The sequence below is a fragment of the Notolepis coatsorum genome, assembly GCF_963971535.1.
Source record: "Notolepis coatsorum genome assembly, chromosome: 9".
Taxonomy (NCBI): domain Eukaryota; kingdom Metazoa; phylum Chordata; class Actinopteri; order Aulopiformes; family Paralepididae; genus Notolepis; species Notolepis coatsorum.
In genome coordinates, this window is record NC_140173.1 from 42,359,474 (window position 1) to 42,376,225 (window position 16,752).

The window sequence follows — 16,752 nt, forward strand, 5'->3', positions numbered from 1 at the left end:
GAGGGTTTATTTCAAAACCAAAGCTTCTGATAACCACGGGCAGTATTTTCCTATTCTGACCATTAGATGGGAATAGACTAGTCTTGGTGTATGTATGGGGTGATTGATTGATTGATTGATTGAAAACTTTATTAACAGATTGCAGAATGGGTACAATACAGTACAGCTCAATACACACAATTGTTAAGGGGATGCAGACCAGAGAAAGACTTTCGTCTTGTTTACACCAGGGTCCCCCATTTTCAATTCATCAGGACATATATGACATACATGACATACAGATAGTCAGTACTGCTACATCTATCTATACATTTATGACATACCAGATTTGCAAATACAGTACTGTTTGTGATACAGAAGGAGTCAAGAAAAGGGAGTATATACATTTGACGTAGAAACTGTACATTGGAGGAGGTTGGGTGGGGGGGGTTGGGTACACTGGGATATTGACAACCATACTGGGTAATTTACATTGGAGGTGGTTGGGGGGGGGGGGGGGGGCACACTGTATAAACAAGCAAAACTGTACATTGAGGGGGGGGAGACTCTGTACAAACAAACAAAATTGTACATTGGACTATTGACAAAACCATACTAGGTAAATGACTGTACATTGGAGGGGGTTGGGTTAGGATATTTACAGGGGCCAGTGTTGAATTGCAGTCTCCCGTAGGTGTCTCTTGAGAGAGGTTTTGAAAGTGGGTAGTGATCCACATTCCTTTACAGCTTTGGGTAGGGCGTTCCACATTGATGTGGCATAATTGCGAAACGTGTTTAGTCCCTTATTTGAGCCGAATCTGGGTTTAACATGATTTGTGGAGCTCCCTCTGGTGTTGTGATCGTGGTATTCACTGACCTTTGGGAAGTATTTTGCCATGTACATGGGTACCTTGGTCGTGTAGTGTATCTTGTAGACCAGGCCCATTGCAAGTTGCTGTACTCTGTCATCTACTCTAAGCCATCCTAGGTTGTCAAAGTGGGCAGGGGTGAGGTGGGTTCTAGGAGTAAGGTCAAGCAGTAGTCTGACCAGTTTGTTTTGAGATGTTTGTAATTTTGTTTTTAGCGCCTTTGAGGTGCTTTGGTACCATGAGGTGCAAGCATAGTCGTAGTACCCCTGAATGAGTGCTCCTGCCAGAGTCTTCAGGGTATTCTTGTTTACCAGAGAGGAGATCCGGTACAAGAATCGAGTTCGTTGGTTGACTTTTTTTATTACATTGGATGCCATTTTGTCACAGGAGAGATTAGCCTCTAGGATGGAACCCAGGTAGGTAATTTCATCTTTCCTTGTGACAATATTGTCACCCACTGTAACTGAGAAGCCGTCGGTCTTGCTGAGTTTGTTATTTGAACCGAAGAGAATGGACTCTGTTTTGCCCATGTGTAATGATAGTTTGTTATCAGCGAGCCATATGCAGATTCTGCCTAGTTCCGAGCTGAGGGTTTTTTCAACCTGTAACTTGTTCTTGTCAGAGACCAGCAGGGCTGAGTCGTCCGCAAACAGGAACAAGTTGCAGTCACAAGCTGACGACATGTCATTTGCATAAATTAGGAACAGTAGCGGTCCTAGTATGCTTCCTTGTGGAACACCACAGCTCACTGTGAGAGGGGGGGATAGGGTACCGTTTACCTCCACCATCTGTTCCCTCCCCTCAAGGTAGGATTGCATCCAGCTCACTGATAGACTATCAAAACCAATTGCTTTTAGCTTGTCAATCAGAATGGAGTGATTGACCGTGTCAAAGGCCTTTTGTAGGTCCAGCATGACCATGCCGCAGTATTTGCCTGCGTCCACCTCTTGTTTGATGTGGTCATTCAAATAGAGAAGGCATGTGTCAGTGGAGTGGGATGTTCTGAAGCCAGATTGGAATTCGTAGATTAGATTTTTTTCCGCTAGGTACTTTTCGACCTGTTCGTAGACTATTTTTTCCATGACTTTCGAGATGGAGGTGAGAATAGAAACAGGGCGGTAGTTGCCTGGGTCTAATTTGCTGCCCTTTTTGTGCAGAGGGGTCACCCTCGCAATTTTGAAGTCCTTGGGGACGTGTGATGTCATACAGTAGTTCCCCTTCTGTGAGGATCAGGCTTCTGTATGTTTATAAAACTACTGTATGTTTATAAAACTACTGTATGTTTATAAAACGTCTGTATGTTTATAAAACCTGAACATTGATATTGTCTGTTTTTTTTCTTGTGCATTGTTAACTGAGAGTTAAGCATCTATAGTGTCTAGTGGACGGAATAGATATAATAGAATAGAAGTACTTTATTAATCCTGAGGGAAATTCAGCACCACAGATCGCTCTCAATGAACATTTAGTTAGTCAAAAGTACAAAATAAAAATACACAGTCAGAGATACATTCTAAAATTCTGAAATATACAGTCAAATGTAAAATTTAAATGTAAATGTCCAGGAAGGTATACCTATGGTCAAATGTAAATGATACAGATACTATTAACTGATCATCATGCGTTTGAGGTGTGGTTATTAACACTTATTACATGGCGTTTTCACAATCGCCGAAATGCTTGCTTGTGATTGGTCAATAGCGCGCGTCAGAGGTCCGTTATCACACAATAACGGACCTCTGCCAAGCAATAATGACCGCTGTGCACAGCTGTTCGCAATCAAGCCCACTACAACACTATCAGTGCTGCTCAGCATATGCACAGCTGCACTCAGTCATCAGTGCAATCAGACCACAGACCTGCCGACTGCCGATAATAATAATCACTTTATTTGGGCTGACAGAGCCACAGAACAACTGCGTTTGCATTTGATCTCGTCTTGTCGATGGTGTACAATGAATTAGGTATATTTGTTAGTAAGTTAGCCATGTAATAAGCGGGATAATGTATAGCTATACTCGATCATTGTCGCAAAATAATTGACCTTCACTGACGTTTAAAACACCTCGGCGCTGCGCCTCTGTATTTTAAACTCTGTGTCGGTCAATTATTTTGCGACAATGACCTCGTAGCTATTGATTGATTGATTGATTGAAAACTTTATTAACAGATTGCAGAATGGGTACAGTACAGTACAGCTCAATACATACAATTGTTAAGGGGATGCAGACCAGAGAAAGACTTTCGTCTTGTTTACATCAGGGTCCCCCATTTTCAATTCATCGTAACATATATGACATACATGACATACAGATAGACAGAACTGCTACATCTATACATTTATGACATATCAGATTTGCAATTACAGTACTCTTTGTGATACAAAAAGAGTCCAGAAAAAAAAAGTATATACATTTGACGTAGAAACTGTACATTGGATTGGGTAGGTGGGGGTGGGGGGGGACTGTACATTGGAGGTGGTTGGGTGGGGGGGGGGGGGTGGGTAGGAGTGGGGGGGGGGGTTGGGTAGGAGGGGTGGGTGGGCGACACTGTACAACTGTACAAACAAAACTGTACATTGGATTATTGACAAGACCATACTTGGTATGAATGAATGAATGAATGACTTTATTTGACAATATAAAAAATAAACATGTGACAGAAGAGCACAGTCGGGATATACTGCCAAGGATGTAACACAAAAAAGCTCAGAGCTTATTTCCATTGTGGTCCTTGTAGGGGGGTGGGGGAATGTGATGCTTAACACATGCATCATACAAAACGTGACATCACAACACATCACATATACCATTTAAAGGGGAACTCCACTTTTTTTGGAAATTAGCTTATTTAACATCTTCCCTGGAGTTAGACAAGAAGATGCATACCTTTTTTGTCTCTGTGCGTGCATTTTAGCTTTGGGAATAGACGCTCCGTTAGCATAGCTTAGCTTCATCACTGGAAGTGAGGCAGGACAGTAGCCTTACAGTGCCTTACAGTGTATTGCAAGGTCTGACATTGACCAAACTTGATATGCATGACCTTGGTGGGCTCTAGGTCAACTCCTGAAAAGGGGGTCAATGTCAGACCTTGCAATCAAAAGTTAGGGGGCGCACTGAAATTATGGCAAGGGTTATTAGCCCCCTAACTTTTGATTGCAAAGTCTGACATTGACCCCCTTTTCAGGAGTTGACCTAGAGCCCACCAAGGTCATGCATATCAAGTTTGGTCAATGTCAGACCTTGCAATACACTGTAAGGCACTGTAAGGCTACTGTCCTGCCTCACTTCCAGTGATGAAGCTAAGCTATGCTAACGGAGCGTCTATTCCCAAAGCTAAAATGCACGCACAGAGACAAAAAAGGTATGCATCTTCTTGTCTAACTCCAGGGAAGATGTTAAATAAGCTAATTTCCAAAAAAAGTGGAGTTCCCCTTTAACATTTATATACATACAGACTCATACAACATGCAAGGGTGCTAAGTGTCTAGGTATAGTCCCTTTTGAGCCATGTCTTCAGGCTGGACTTGAATCTAACGGCACTGTCTATGGTTTTCAGTTCACTGGGCAGACTATTCCAATAGACAGCTGCTGAATATAAAAATGACTCCTTCCCCATACAGCTCCTGAATCTGACTGGCACAAAGTCAGTTGAGCTGCGCCTTGTTTGGTAAGCATGGGTGTCTCTGATTCGGTTGAAGTAATTGTTAAAGTACACTGGCACTACCCCATGCACTATTCTGTGAACTAGGCACATCCCTATCTGGTTTACTCTGTCTTCCACCTTAAGCCATCTCATGACCTCAAAGTGAGATGGGTCAAGGTGGGTTCGAGCAGGTAGCCTTAGTATTACCCTGATTAGCTTGTTTTGTGATGTCTGTAGTTTTATTTTCTGACTTTTGGGGGCACTGTTGTACCAGGAGCTACACGCATAGTCATAGTGACACTGTATGAGAGCTCCAGCAAGAATCTTCATCACTGACTGATCTAAAAAATTAGAGATTCTGGCTAGGTATCTAGTCCTGTTATTTATCTTTGTAAGTGCTTGGTGAGCCATGCTTTCCCCTGATAAGCTGTTTTCCAGGACGCAACCGAGATATTTCACAGATGTTTTGTCTGTGAGAACAGTATCTCCTAATTTACTGTACATTGGAGGGGGTTGTGTTCGGACATTTACAGGGGCCAGTTTCGAGTTGCAGTCTCCCTTAGGTGTTTTTTGAGAGTGTTTTTGAAAGTGGGTAGTGATTCACATTCCTTTACAGCTTTGGGTAGGGCGTTCCACATTGATGTGGCATAATTGCGAAACGTGTTTAGTCCCTTGTTTGAGCCGAATCTGGGTTTAACATGATTTGTGGAGCTCCCTCTGGTGTTGTGATCGTGGTATTCACTGACCTTTGGGAAGTATTTTGACATGTACATGGGTACCTTGGTTGTGTAGTGCAGTGGTTCCCAAAGTCGGGGTCGCGACCCAAAGGTGGGCCGCGAGCAGCCACGGGAGGGCCGCGAGATGATAAAAAAAAAAAAAAATCTATTCTATTCTATTGTATTCTAAAATGTGACTATATGGTTTTATATTAACTTAATAAATAAACAAAAACGAAAAATCTACTTATTTCAACGAACATTTCAAACTAAATAACAGATTATGCACATAAAACGCTGAAAACAACCAAAGCAACAATAGTATTTTAATGAGGCTATTATTATTATTATTATTATCATTATTATTTTGCAACAAGTTAGCCCTCTCATAAATAGCACATATAAATGAATAACTAACTTGAACTAACTTAATAGGATTGAAGTGATATTTGGCTTAATAAATCAGTCGCCTGGCAAAAAAAAAGAAAAAAAAATGCCTGACGATGTGCATTGGGCCGCGGCTCTCTGACGCCTTATTTTCTGGGTCCCGGCCTGAAAAGTTTGGGAACCCCTGTAGTGTATCTTGTAGACCAGGCCCATTGCAAGTTGCTGTACTCTGTCGTCTACTCTAAGCCATCCTAGGTTGTCAAAGTGGGCAGGGGTGAGGTGGGTTCTAGGAGTAAGGTCAAGCAGTAGTCTGACCAGTTTGTTTTGAGATGTTTGTAATTTTGTTTTTAGCGCCTTTGAGGTGCTTTGGTACCATGAGGTGCAAGCATAGTCGTAGTACCCTTGAATGAGTGCTCCTGCTAGAGTCTTCAGGGTATTCTTGTTTACCAGTGAGGAGATCCGGTACAAGAATCGAGTTCGTTGGTTGACTTTTTTTATTACATTGGATGACATTTTGTCACAGGAAAGATTTGCCTCTAGGATGGAACCCAGGTAGGTAATATCTTCTTTCCTTGTGACAATATTGTCACTCACTGTAACTGAGAAGCCGTCGGTCTTGCTGAGTTTGTTATTTGAACCGAAGAGAATGGACTCTGTTTTGCCCATGTGTAATGATAGTTTGTTATCAGCGAGCCATATGCAGATTTTGCCTAGTTCTGAGCTGAGGGTTTTTTCAACCTGTAACTTGTTCTTGTCAGAGACCAGCAGGGCTGAGTCGTCCGCAAACAGGAACAAGTTGCAGTCACAAGCTGACGACATGTCATTTGCATAAATTAGGAACAGTAGCGGACCTAGTATGCTTCCTTGTGGAACACCACAGCTTACTGTGAGGGGGGGGGGGGATAGGGTACCGTTTACCTCCACCATCTGCTCTCTCCCCTCCAGGTAAGATTGCATCCAGCTCACTGATAGACTATCAAAACCAATTGCTTTTAGCTTGTCAATCAGAATGGTGTGATTGACAGTGTCGAAGGCCTTTTGTAGGTCCAGCATGACCATGCCGCAGTATTTGCCCGCGTCCACCTCTTGTTTGATGTGGTCGTTTAAATAGAGAAGGCATGTGTCAGTGGAGTGGGATGTTCTGAAGCCAGATTGGAATTCGTAGATTAGATTTTTTTCCGCAAGGTATTTTTCGACCTGTTCGTATACAATTTTTTCCATGACTTTCGAGATGGAGGTAAGGATAGAAACAGGGCATTATCAGGGGACATTTTCCCTTACATAATATTTCATAACGACCCATAAAAATAACCAGACTTAAGTACAACCTGTTTCAGATCTTTGTCACGAGGACACAAGACTGTTAACAAAGGGTCTAATAGCTTCTGAACTATCGTAACACAATATGATCTATTTCTGCTTCACGACTACAGTGCAGCATTGCCATAAATAGCTCTGTAATTCCATGCAAGATAAAACTAGTTCTGCAGAAAATAATTCAATAAGGGAGTTCTCTGACTGTGTGCAGGTCAAGTGCTGTATCATCTGGTCAGATATGATGTGATGGTGTCCAGTTCCGTATCATCTGGTCAGATATGATGTGATGGTGTCCAGTTCTGTATCATCTGGTCAGATATGATGTGATGGTGTCCAGTTCCGTATCATCTGGTCAGATATGATGTGATGGTGTCCAGTTCTGTATCATCTGGTCAGATATGATGTGATGGTGTCCAGTATTAACCCTGTGTGGTGTTCAGGTCTGTATTAACCCTGTGTGTGTTCAGGTCTGTATTAACCCTGTGTGTGTTCAGGTCTGTATTAACCCTGTGTGGTGTTCAGGTCTGTATTAACCCTGTGTGGTGTTCAGGTCTGTATTAACGATGTGTGGTGTTCAGGTCTGTATTAACCCTGTGTGGTGTTCAGGTCTGTATTAACCCTGTGTGGTGTTCAGGTCTGTATTAATGAGCCACGGCCAAGTGTTTACTACTACTGTAAGTAGAACAACAAGTCGACCTGAACACCACACAGGGTTAAGAACATATAAAAGAACACATTTTCATTGAGTGCACGCCCCCTGTAACACTTCCCCCGGTCCTGTGGGACCAACCGACAACCCTCCCTCTGTGTCTAATTAGTGTTTGTATTTAAGTGTTCTGGGCCAGCATGCACTTGCTGGTTCATTGTTAAATGTTACCTGTGTTTGTCAGTCGTGTATTGTATTCTGTCTTGTGAAAGTAAACACTGTATCGTCACCACGTTGACTCCTGTCTCATCTCTCATCGTATTCACTCTGCTACCTGGGTTCACCATGCCGAAGAAGCACACTCGTAACAGCCCCCCCTCCCCCTCTACACATTTATCTTTACATTTGTGGTGTTCAGGGTTCACTGGACCCCAAAGTGTGGAAATTATTGGTGAAAACAAGTAAATATGGTAAAAATATTACAAAAAGGTTCACTGTGTACCTTCATTGTCTGCCTCATTATCAGCAAAAACAAATAGTACTTTTATTGATAAACGTGATCTAGCAGAGAATGGCAAAGGGTTGTGACATTGTCACCTTAAACTTCGATGCCCCGAGTGAGTTTCGAACCCGTGGTCTCCCACAGCACAGACCTCTATACCAAGAGGTGAACTCACTGCTTTGTAACGTGTCTATGTGTCTTTTAAGGGAGAGAGTGAGTTGAACCCACAGCACCGCTACTCGCCACAGTCACTTCACAACATCTGAAGTCCATCGTGACTGCGCCTCACGGTACCATCCGTTACATAATGTCTTGGTTGCTTGTAATTGAGATAAAGTTAACATTTGTTAAGTATTTTTACATGAATTGTCTTTTTATTGTCTGTTTATTGTTTTAAAAATCCAATTATTATTATTATTATTATTATTATTATTATTATTATTATTATTATTATTATTATTATTATTATTATTATTATTATTATTATTATTATTATTATTATTATTATTATTATTATTATTATTATTATTATTATTATTATTATTATTATTATTATTATTATTATTATTATTATTATTATTATTATTATTATTATTATTATTATTATTATTATTATTAATAATGTTTTAGGTCCACACAGGTGAGACCAAGTGGAATTTCAGTAAGTGGTTTTATTGCTTGTTTTCAGACAAATCAAGATGGTTTCTTTACTAGTTTGAAGAAATCTCACTTGTTTGATGACAATGTGACTCGTTTGAGAAATAATCATGAAACCAGAAAGAAAAAGAGAAGCGGAAACCAGTTCCAGTCCAGCTCCAGTCCTCATTTACAGTCCAGCTCCAGTCCAGCTCCAGTCGAGTTCAAGTCCAGTTCCAGTCCAGTTCCAGTCCTCAGTTCCAGTCCAGTTCCAGTCCAGTTCCAGTCCAGTTCCAGTCGAGTTCAAGTCCAGTTCCAGTCCAGTTCCAGTCCTCAGTTCCAGTCCAGTTCCAGTCCTCAGTTCCAGTCCAGTTCCAGTCCAGTTCCAGTCCAGTTCCAATCCAGCTCCAGTCCAGTTCCAGTCCAGCTCCAGTCCAGTTCCAGTCCAGCTGGATAGTAGGGTCACAGTAGAACCTGCTATGACCCTAATGATCAGAATAGAGGATAGTAGGGTCACAGTAGAACCTGCTATGAGTCTAATGATCAGAATAGAGCATAGTAGGGTCACAGTAGAACCTGCTATGAGTCTAATGATCAGAATAGAGGATAGTAGGGTCACATATAGCCAACTATCAGCCCAGTAATTACCATAGAAATATACTGTCTGCTCGGGTGACAGTCCAGCCATGTCAGAGCAGTACGTCACCTCCTCAGCTGCTGCTTCATCCGTTTACTGCGACGACACACAGAAGGTTAACCCTTTCACTGCCACACTACAGCAGGTTAACCCTTTCATTACATTTACATTTTGTCATTTAGCTGACGCTTTTATCCAAAGCGACTTACAAGTTCTGTACGACAAGCCATCAGGAAGGGCACAACTCATTGCCACACTACAGAAGGTTAACCTTTTACTATTACCGTCAGTAGTGTGATAGTAAAGGGTTAACCTTACTGTATGTAGAAGGGTGGATTATCCCTGCTTGTGGGAGTGGTAGTACACATACTACTATAGGATACTATAGTATTGGACCTATATGTACCCCCGTCTTTGGCCCGGAACGTCGTTCTGGAGGGCTTGCAGTTAGAGTGGATGGGGTCCAGGATTTACTAACCTGGGGACTGGTACTCTGGTCTCCTTCGCCTTCCAAGGCGGTCAGCAGTAGCTCCCCACACACCCTCACTCCCTCAGTACCTCCGACAGCCCTCCCACACCCAGTGACTGTCAGTTCAATAGTATTATTGGGCTTCCCTTTAAGCAGTACCCTTCCTTGACCACCTGTATAGACCCTTCAAATGCTATTCTGTAAATGGGGTGTAAGGGTTAAATAATTATGCAGTCACAATATTTACCCAGAGGTTAGAATAGCAAATGGAACCTGAAGAAACAGACACACACAATGATCCCGATTAGGTCTACTTTACTGAAGCCTGGGCAGGTTATCCATTACAATGTTATTCCTTAATACATGGCACCGGGTGCTCTTGTTATCATAATGTAGGGGAAGCTCAATACATTAAAACACCCCGCTTGTACTAGGGGAACCCAGGCATAAAATGTAGACACATCGGGAATTCAAGAACCAAATAATAAAAAAAAACAAATAACAAAATAAAACCAAGTAAATGTGGGCCCACGTTACCAAAGAAAACCTAACCTAAGCCGGCTTAAATTGTTCGGGGTACCCCTTAGACACTGGTTGTTAGCGTTCACTTCAATGGACGTTGCTGTTGATACACGGGGTACTGTTAGTACTTAGCCAAGATGGCGGACCCACTCTTGTCACCGCTCGTCCGGGTGACAAGATGGCGTCGGCGATCCCGCGAGCACAGCCAGCAGGCTGGGCGAACAGCAGGCAATGGTTAGCTGGAGGAGCTTGCTGTATGGCGTCCTCTGCTGGTGGGAAGAGGCGTCCTCTGTACCGTCTGGGAAACGTCCACCGCTGCTGTTGCTGGCTTGCTTCTGTTGCGCGTGCTAATACTTTGGCTACCCTAAACACAGCTAAGCTTTGGGTCTCGACGCACCCTCCTGCTATCTCGGTTACACTGCTAACGCAACATGGCTGGCTATACCACCGGTCTCTTCAGCGCCGCGTGCCCGGGAGTCTACTCAAGTCAGACGGAGCCGTTAGCAGCATACTACTATACCGCACACAGTAACTACTATAACCCGATAACGTTAGACGTTAGTCTCGTTAGCTCTAGACGTTAGTCCTTGGGTTCGGTTTCTCTTACTCACACACTATCGCTGATACTTCTAGGATAACCCATCACTAGCAAGTATTTCTCATCACCCGCCGCTCGCTCCGACAAGGCTCTCCTTTGTTAACTTCTTCAACAGGGCTATTCCAAAGCACACGCCCGTTGTGGCTGCGACCGTTCACGGCCAAGTCCAATGCCGAAGAGAGCTTCCTGCTCCCCTCGCCTCCAGGTAACTCCTCGTTGCTTGCTTCTCTCCACTGCTCCACCTGCCACCACTGCCACTCCGCCCCCTGCTGGCAACCTCCACTGGTCCCACTCAAGGACTGCTCCAGAAAGGGAAAAAATGGCTCAATGTTATTGCTAGTAATCCATACTGCATCCGGAGAAGAGTAGCACCTCACCTCGTCATTAGACTGGGCGAGCTATCCAAAGGAACACTGTTAGGCTATCCAAAGGAACACTGTAAATCACACGTTATACACACACAGGGAAAGTAACAGTTAGTTAGCACTACTGCATACTTTGTAGAATATTCAGGCTGCTACACTTATGTAGTGTGGCAGTGAAAGGGTTAATGCTGTAGAATATCCCGCAGCAGCTGCAGTCATACGGCTGTTTGTCAGAGAAGTGGGTCAGTGAGTCCAGAGCGAGGGCCTCCAGTGGTGGGCGTGTATATTGTGTATAGTGTGTTTATTGTGTATGTAGTGTGTATAGTGTGTTTATTGTGTATGTAGTGTGTATATTGTGTATATAGTGTGTTTATTGTGTAAGTAGTGTGTATATTGTGTACGTACAGTAGTGTGTATATTGTGTATATGTAGTGTAGCCGTTGTGTATGTAGTGTGTATATTGTGTATAGTGTAGCCATTGTGTATGTAGTGTGTTTATTGTGTATATAGTGTGTATATTGTGTATATGTAGTGTAGCCATTGTGTATGTAGTGTGTATATTGTGTATATGTAGTGTAGCCGTTGTGTATGTAGTGTGTATATTGTGTATATGTAGTGTAGCCGTTGTGTATGTAGTGTAGCCGTTGTGTATGTAGTGTGTTTATTGTGTACGTACAGTAGTGTGTATATTGTGTATGTAGTGTGTATATTGTATATGTAGTGTAGCCATTGTGTATGTAGTGTGTATATTGTGTATATGTAGTGTAGCCATTGTGTATGTAGTGTGTTTATTGTGTACATACAGTAGTGTGTATATTGTGTATATGTAGTGTAGCCATTGTGTATGTAGTGTGTATATTGTGTATATGTAGTGTAGCCATTGTGTAGGTAGTGTGTTTATTGTGTACGTACAGTAGTGTGTATATTGTGTATATGTAGTGTAGCCATTGTGTATGTAGTGTGTATATTGTGTATATGTAGTGTAGCCATTGTGTATGTAGTGTGTATATTGTGTATATAGTGTGTATATTGTGTATATGTAGTGTAGCCATTGTGTATGTAGTGTGTATATTGTGTATATATAGTGTATATAGTGTATGTAGTGTGTATATTGTGTATGTAGTGTGTATATTGTGTATGTAGTGTGTATGTAGTGTAGCCATTGTGTATGTAGTGTGTATATTGTGTATGTAGTGTGTATATTGTGTATATGTAGTGTAGCCATGGTGTATGTAGTGTGTATATTGTGTGGAGAATTATCCAGCGCCTTTCCTACAGAGATATTATTATTATTATCATTATTATAGGGGCACTTATTATACAAGTATTATTTATCATCTGGTGCCACCTAGTGGGCGTTTACTGCAACTGTAGGACGCCAGGGGATTGAGATATGGACAGGTGAGGCTGATTCAGCGTCTCTGTGACGCACTATTTAAGAGACACACGTAGCCATATGCCTGTAATGAGAAAAGCCCTGTGGGCGATCTAACTGGCTAACGGTACGTTGCATTGTATTATCTCTTGTATGCACTGACTCTGTTCATAACTATCATTTATGTATGTAGCGCATGTGGCTAATGGATGCCGTTTTGTTTCCTGTTTTGTATAGGTAAATAATCTACTGACCGATGCTAAATGCTGACAGCTACTAACTGTTGCTACTGACAGCTGCTAAAATGCTACTGACTGTATCGACTCTACTGGCTAAATGCTACTACTAACTGGCTAAATGCCACTACTACTACCAAGCTGCTAAATGCTACTGACTGTATGCTGCTAACTAAGGACTAATGCTACCAGCTACGAGCTGTCTAAATTGACCATCTGGTGGCTATTAGTCAATGACAGTGGAGTATTGGAGCGTTTGGATGGGATATCCTAAATAAATAACGTTCAAGCAAGAGTCTGAATTGTTTCCTTTGGTCCGGTATAAACAGTTGATCGCCTGCACCCTTCCAATGGGGAGATCTAGTTGACATATTGACAGTGACTGCTAGATAATTGGACATTGTGTATGTAGTGTGTATATTGTGTATATGTAGTGTAGCCATTGTGTATGTAGTGTGTATATTGTATGTAGTGTAGCCATTGTGTATGTAGTGTGTTTATTGTGTATGTAGTGTGTATATTGTGTATGTAGTGTAGCCGTTGTGTATGTAGTGTGTATATTGTGTATGTACATTTACATTTAGTCATTTAGCTGACGCTTTTATCCAAAGCGACTTACAAGTTCTGTACGACAAGTCATCAGGAACGGCACAACTCTATCAGCTGAGTAACAATGTTCATCAAAGTGTTGAGTGCTACAGTGTAGGTTAGTTTATTAGGACAAGTGCATGACAGTAAGGTTAGTTAGGGTTAGATTTTATTTTTATTATTATTTTTTAAATTCAGATAATGGTTGAAGAAGTGCGTCTTTAGTCGACGGCGAAATATTGGATGGGTTTCGGCTTTCCTAACTGGGGTGGGTAGTTCATACCACCATTGTGGGGCAAGGACTGCGAATAGGCGACTTCTCTTTGATGACCCTCCCAGAGCTTGGATAGGAGTAGGTCTGAGGCGGCCAGAAGATGCAGAGCGTAGGGGTCTTGAGGGTGTGTAGTTAGAAACCATTGACCGGAGGTAGGCGGGAGCGGTTCCCTTTGCCGCACGGTATGCTAGGTCGAGGGCCTTGAAGTGGATTCGTGCAGCAATGGGGAGCCAGTGCAGGTCCCTAAGAAGTGGGGTGACATGGGCCGACTTCGGTAGGTTTGAGATCAGGCGGGCCGCTGCGTTCTGAATGAGTTGAAGAGGCTTGGTGGCAGTGGCCGGGAGGCCAGCGAGCAGTGCGTTGCAGTAGTTGAGGCGGGAGATGACTGTTGATTGGACGAGGAGTTGGGTGGCTTCTTTTGTCAGGAAGGGGCGGATCCTTCTGATGTTGCTCAGGAGGAATCTGCAGGTTCTGGTTGTCGCTGCGATGTGAGCAGAGAAGTTCAACTGGTCGTCGAGGACAACACCAAGGTCACAGCTGCATTCTCGACTGTGATGGAAAGGTCGGTCAGGGGGGAGGATTTGGCCGGCAGGTGGAGCAATTCTGTTTTGCTTAGGTGCAGTTTGAGGTGGTTGGTCGTCATCCAGGCGGAGATGTCGGATAGACAGGCCGAGATCCGCTCAGAGACGTGGATATCTGAGGGAGGGAAGGAGAGGAAGAGTTGAGTATCGTCGGCATAACAATGATAGGAGAAGCCATGAGACGTGATGATGTTACCCAGTGATTTAGTGTAGAGGGAGAAGAGAAGGGGTCCTAGAACCGAGCCCTGGGGGACACCCATCCGCAGGGGGCGGGTGGCCGACAGGGTCCCTCTCCATGACACTTGGTAGGAGCGGTCATTGAGGTATGATGTCAGCCATGTCAGCGCAGAGCCAGCCACTCCCATTCCTGCGAGGGCCGCAAAGAGGATCTGATGGTTGACTGTGTCGAAGGCTGCAGATAGATCTAGGAGAATCAGGACAGAGGAGAGGCCTTTCGCTTTTGCTAAGTGAAGTGCCTCTGTGACCGCAATGAGGGCCGTTTCTGTGGAGTGGCCAGTCCGGAAGCCAGACTGATTAAGGTCTAGGAGGTCATTCTGTAAGAGATAAGCAGTAAGTATCATGGTCCCAGCCAGGGATCATGCCCGAACAATATGAACAGTGCTTTTCTGCCGCCCGCTGGTGGCCAAACGCAGCAGCTCCAGATATTGGACTTTATTCTGGATGTCATTAATGGTGCTGTGTTTTATCTGTTCATGTTGTGTGGTGCTTTTTAGCTTGTGTTTTTAAAAGGTTTATCTTTTCATATGTTTCCTTTAAATGTTCATCTCTTTTGCATATGTTTTTATAAGTGTTAATACTTTACTTGTGTTTCCTTTAAGGCTCATTCCCTTTACACATGTTTTTAATAGTGTTAACATCTTTACATATGTATGTTCCTTAAGGGTTGTTTGTTTTACATATGTTTCCTTTTAGATATTCCTTTACACTTGCTTTTAACAATGTTGTGAGTTTGTTTTACTATCTGTGTTCCTCAGCCTAGGCCATGCCTGGCCTTACACCAGCTGGCACTTGTTAGTAATTACGGGCAGTATATAGAGCTGCCCGTTCCTCTCATTCATTGTCGCACCATTGCGTTGTTTTGTATTGTAGTTGGTTTCGGTCGTACTCATCTTTGTCACCAGTATTCCCTGTGAGTTTGTTCCTTATCTTTCCAGCTCTGCTGATGTATTGTTTATTTTCGGGTTTTGCAGTTCGCTTTTATTTTGTAACAGTTTCAACGTGTATCCTGTTTTGCAACTGTTCAGTAAAAGCCTGTTCACTTCAGTACGTCGTCTCAGTCTCTTCTCTCTCTGCTCGGGTTACCTGCATTTGGGATCTCCTCTCCTAACCCACACCGAAGCCATCACAGTAAGTTGGTTGGATACAGCACGTTAAGTGTTTTAGAAAGGAAGGAGAGAAGAGAGACAGGACGATAGTTGCCTATGACGGTGGGGTTCAGGTTTTTTTTTTATGAGCGGCGTGACTCTGGCTTGTTTTAGGGAGGTGGGGACCACCCCCGAGTTGAGTGAGGAGTTGATGGTTGCAGTTAGGAATGGGAGGATGTCTAGTGCTATGGTCTGGAGGAGTGGGGAGAGTAGCTGGTCCAGCTGGCATGTAGTCGGTCGGTTCGACGTTACCAGTGTCAGGGTCTCGGTTTCTGTAATGGGAGAGAAAGATGACAGAGTGAAGGATGAGGTTCTCGATTCAGCATTTGGAATGGGTGGGGGTTGGGAGAAGGAGCTGCAGATGTTCTCCAGTTTTTCCTCAAAGAAGATCGCAAAGTCTTCGGCAGAGAAAGATGAGGGAGGAGGGGGTGGGGGGGGAGTGAGGAGGGAGGACATGGTACTATGCAGTTTGCGAAGATTCTTGGCAGAGGCCTCGATCCTATGGTGAAAGAAAGAAGCTTTGGCATTAGTAATGGTTTTGGAGAATGTTAACAAGAGGTCGTGATATGTGTCGATGTCAGCAGTGAGGCGTGACTTTCTATACTTCCTCTCAGCCACTTGCAGGACCTGTCTTTGGGCAGGTTTCTCAACGAGGGGACAGAGCTTGTCGAAGGAGGTTGCAAGGGCTGAGAGGAGGGTGGAGGTTGCCATCTCTGTGTGTATATTGTGTATGTAGTGTGTATATTGTGTATGTAGTGTGTTTATTGTGTATGTAGTGTAGTCGTTGTGTATGTAGTGTGTATATTGTGTATGTAGTGTGTATATTGTGTATATGTAGTGTAGCCATTGTGTATGTAGTGTGTTTATTGTGTATGTAGTGTGTATATTGTGTATGTAGTGTGTATATTGTGTATGTAGTGTGTATATTGTGTATATGTAGTGTAGCCATGGTGTATGTAGTGTGTATATTGTGTATGTAGTGTAGCAATGGTGTATGTAGTGTGTATATTGTGTATGTAGTGTGT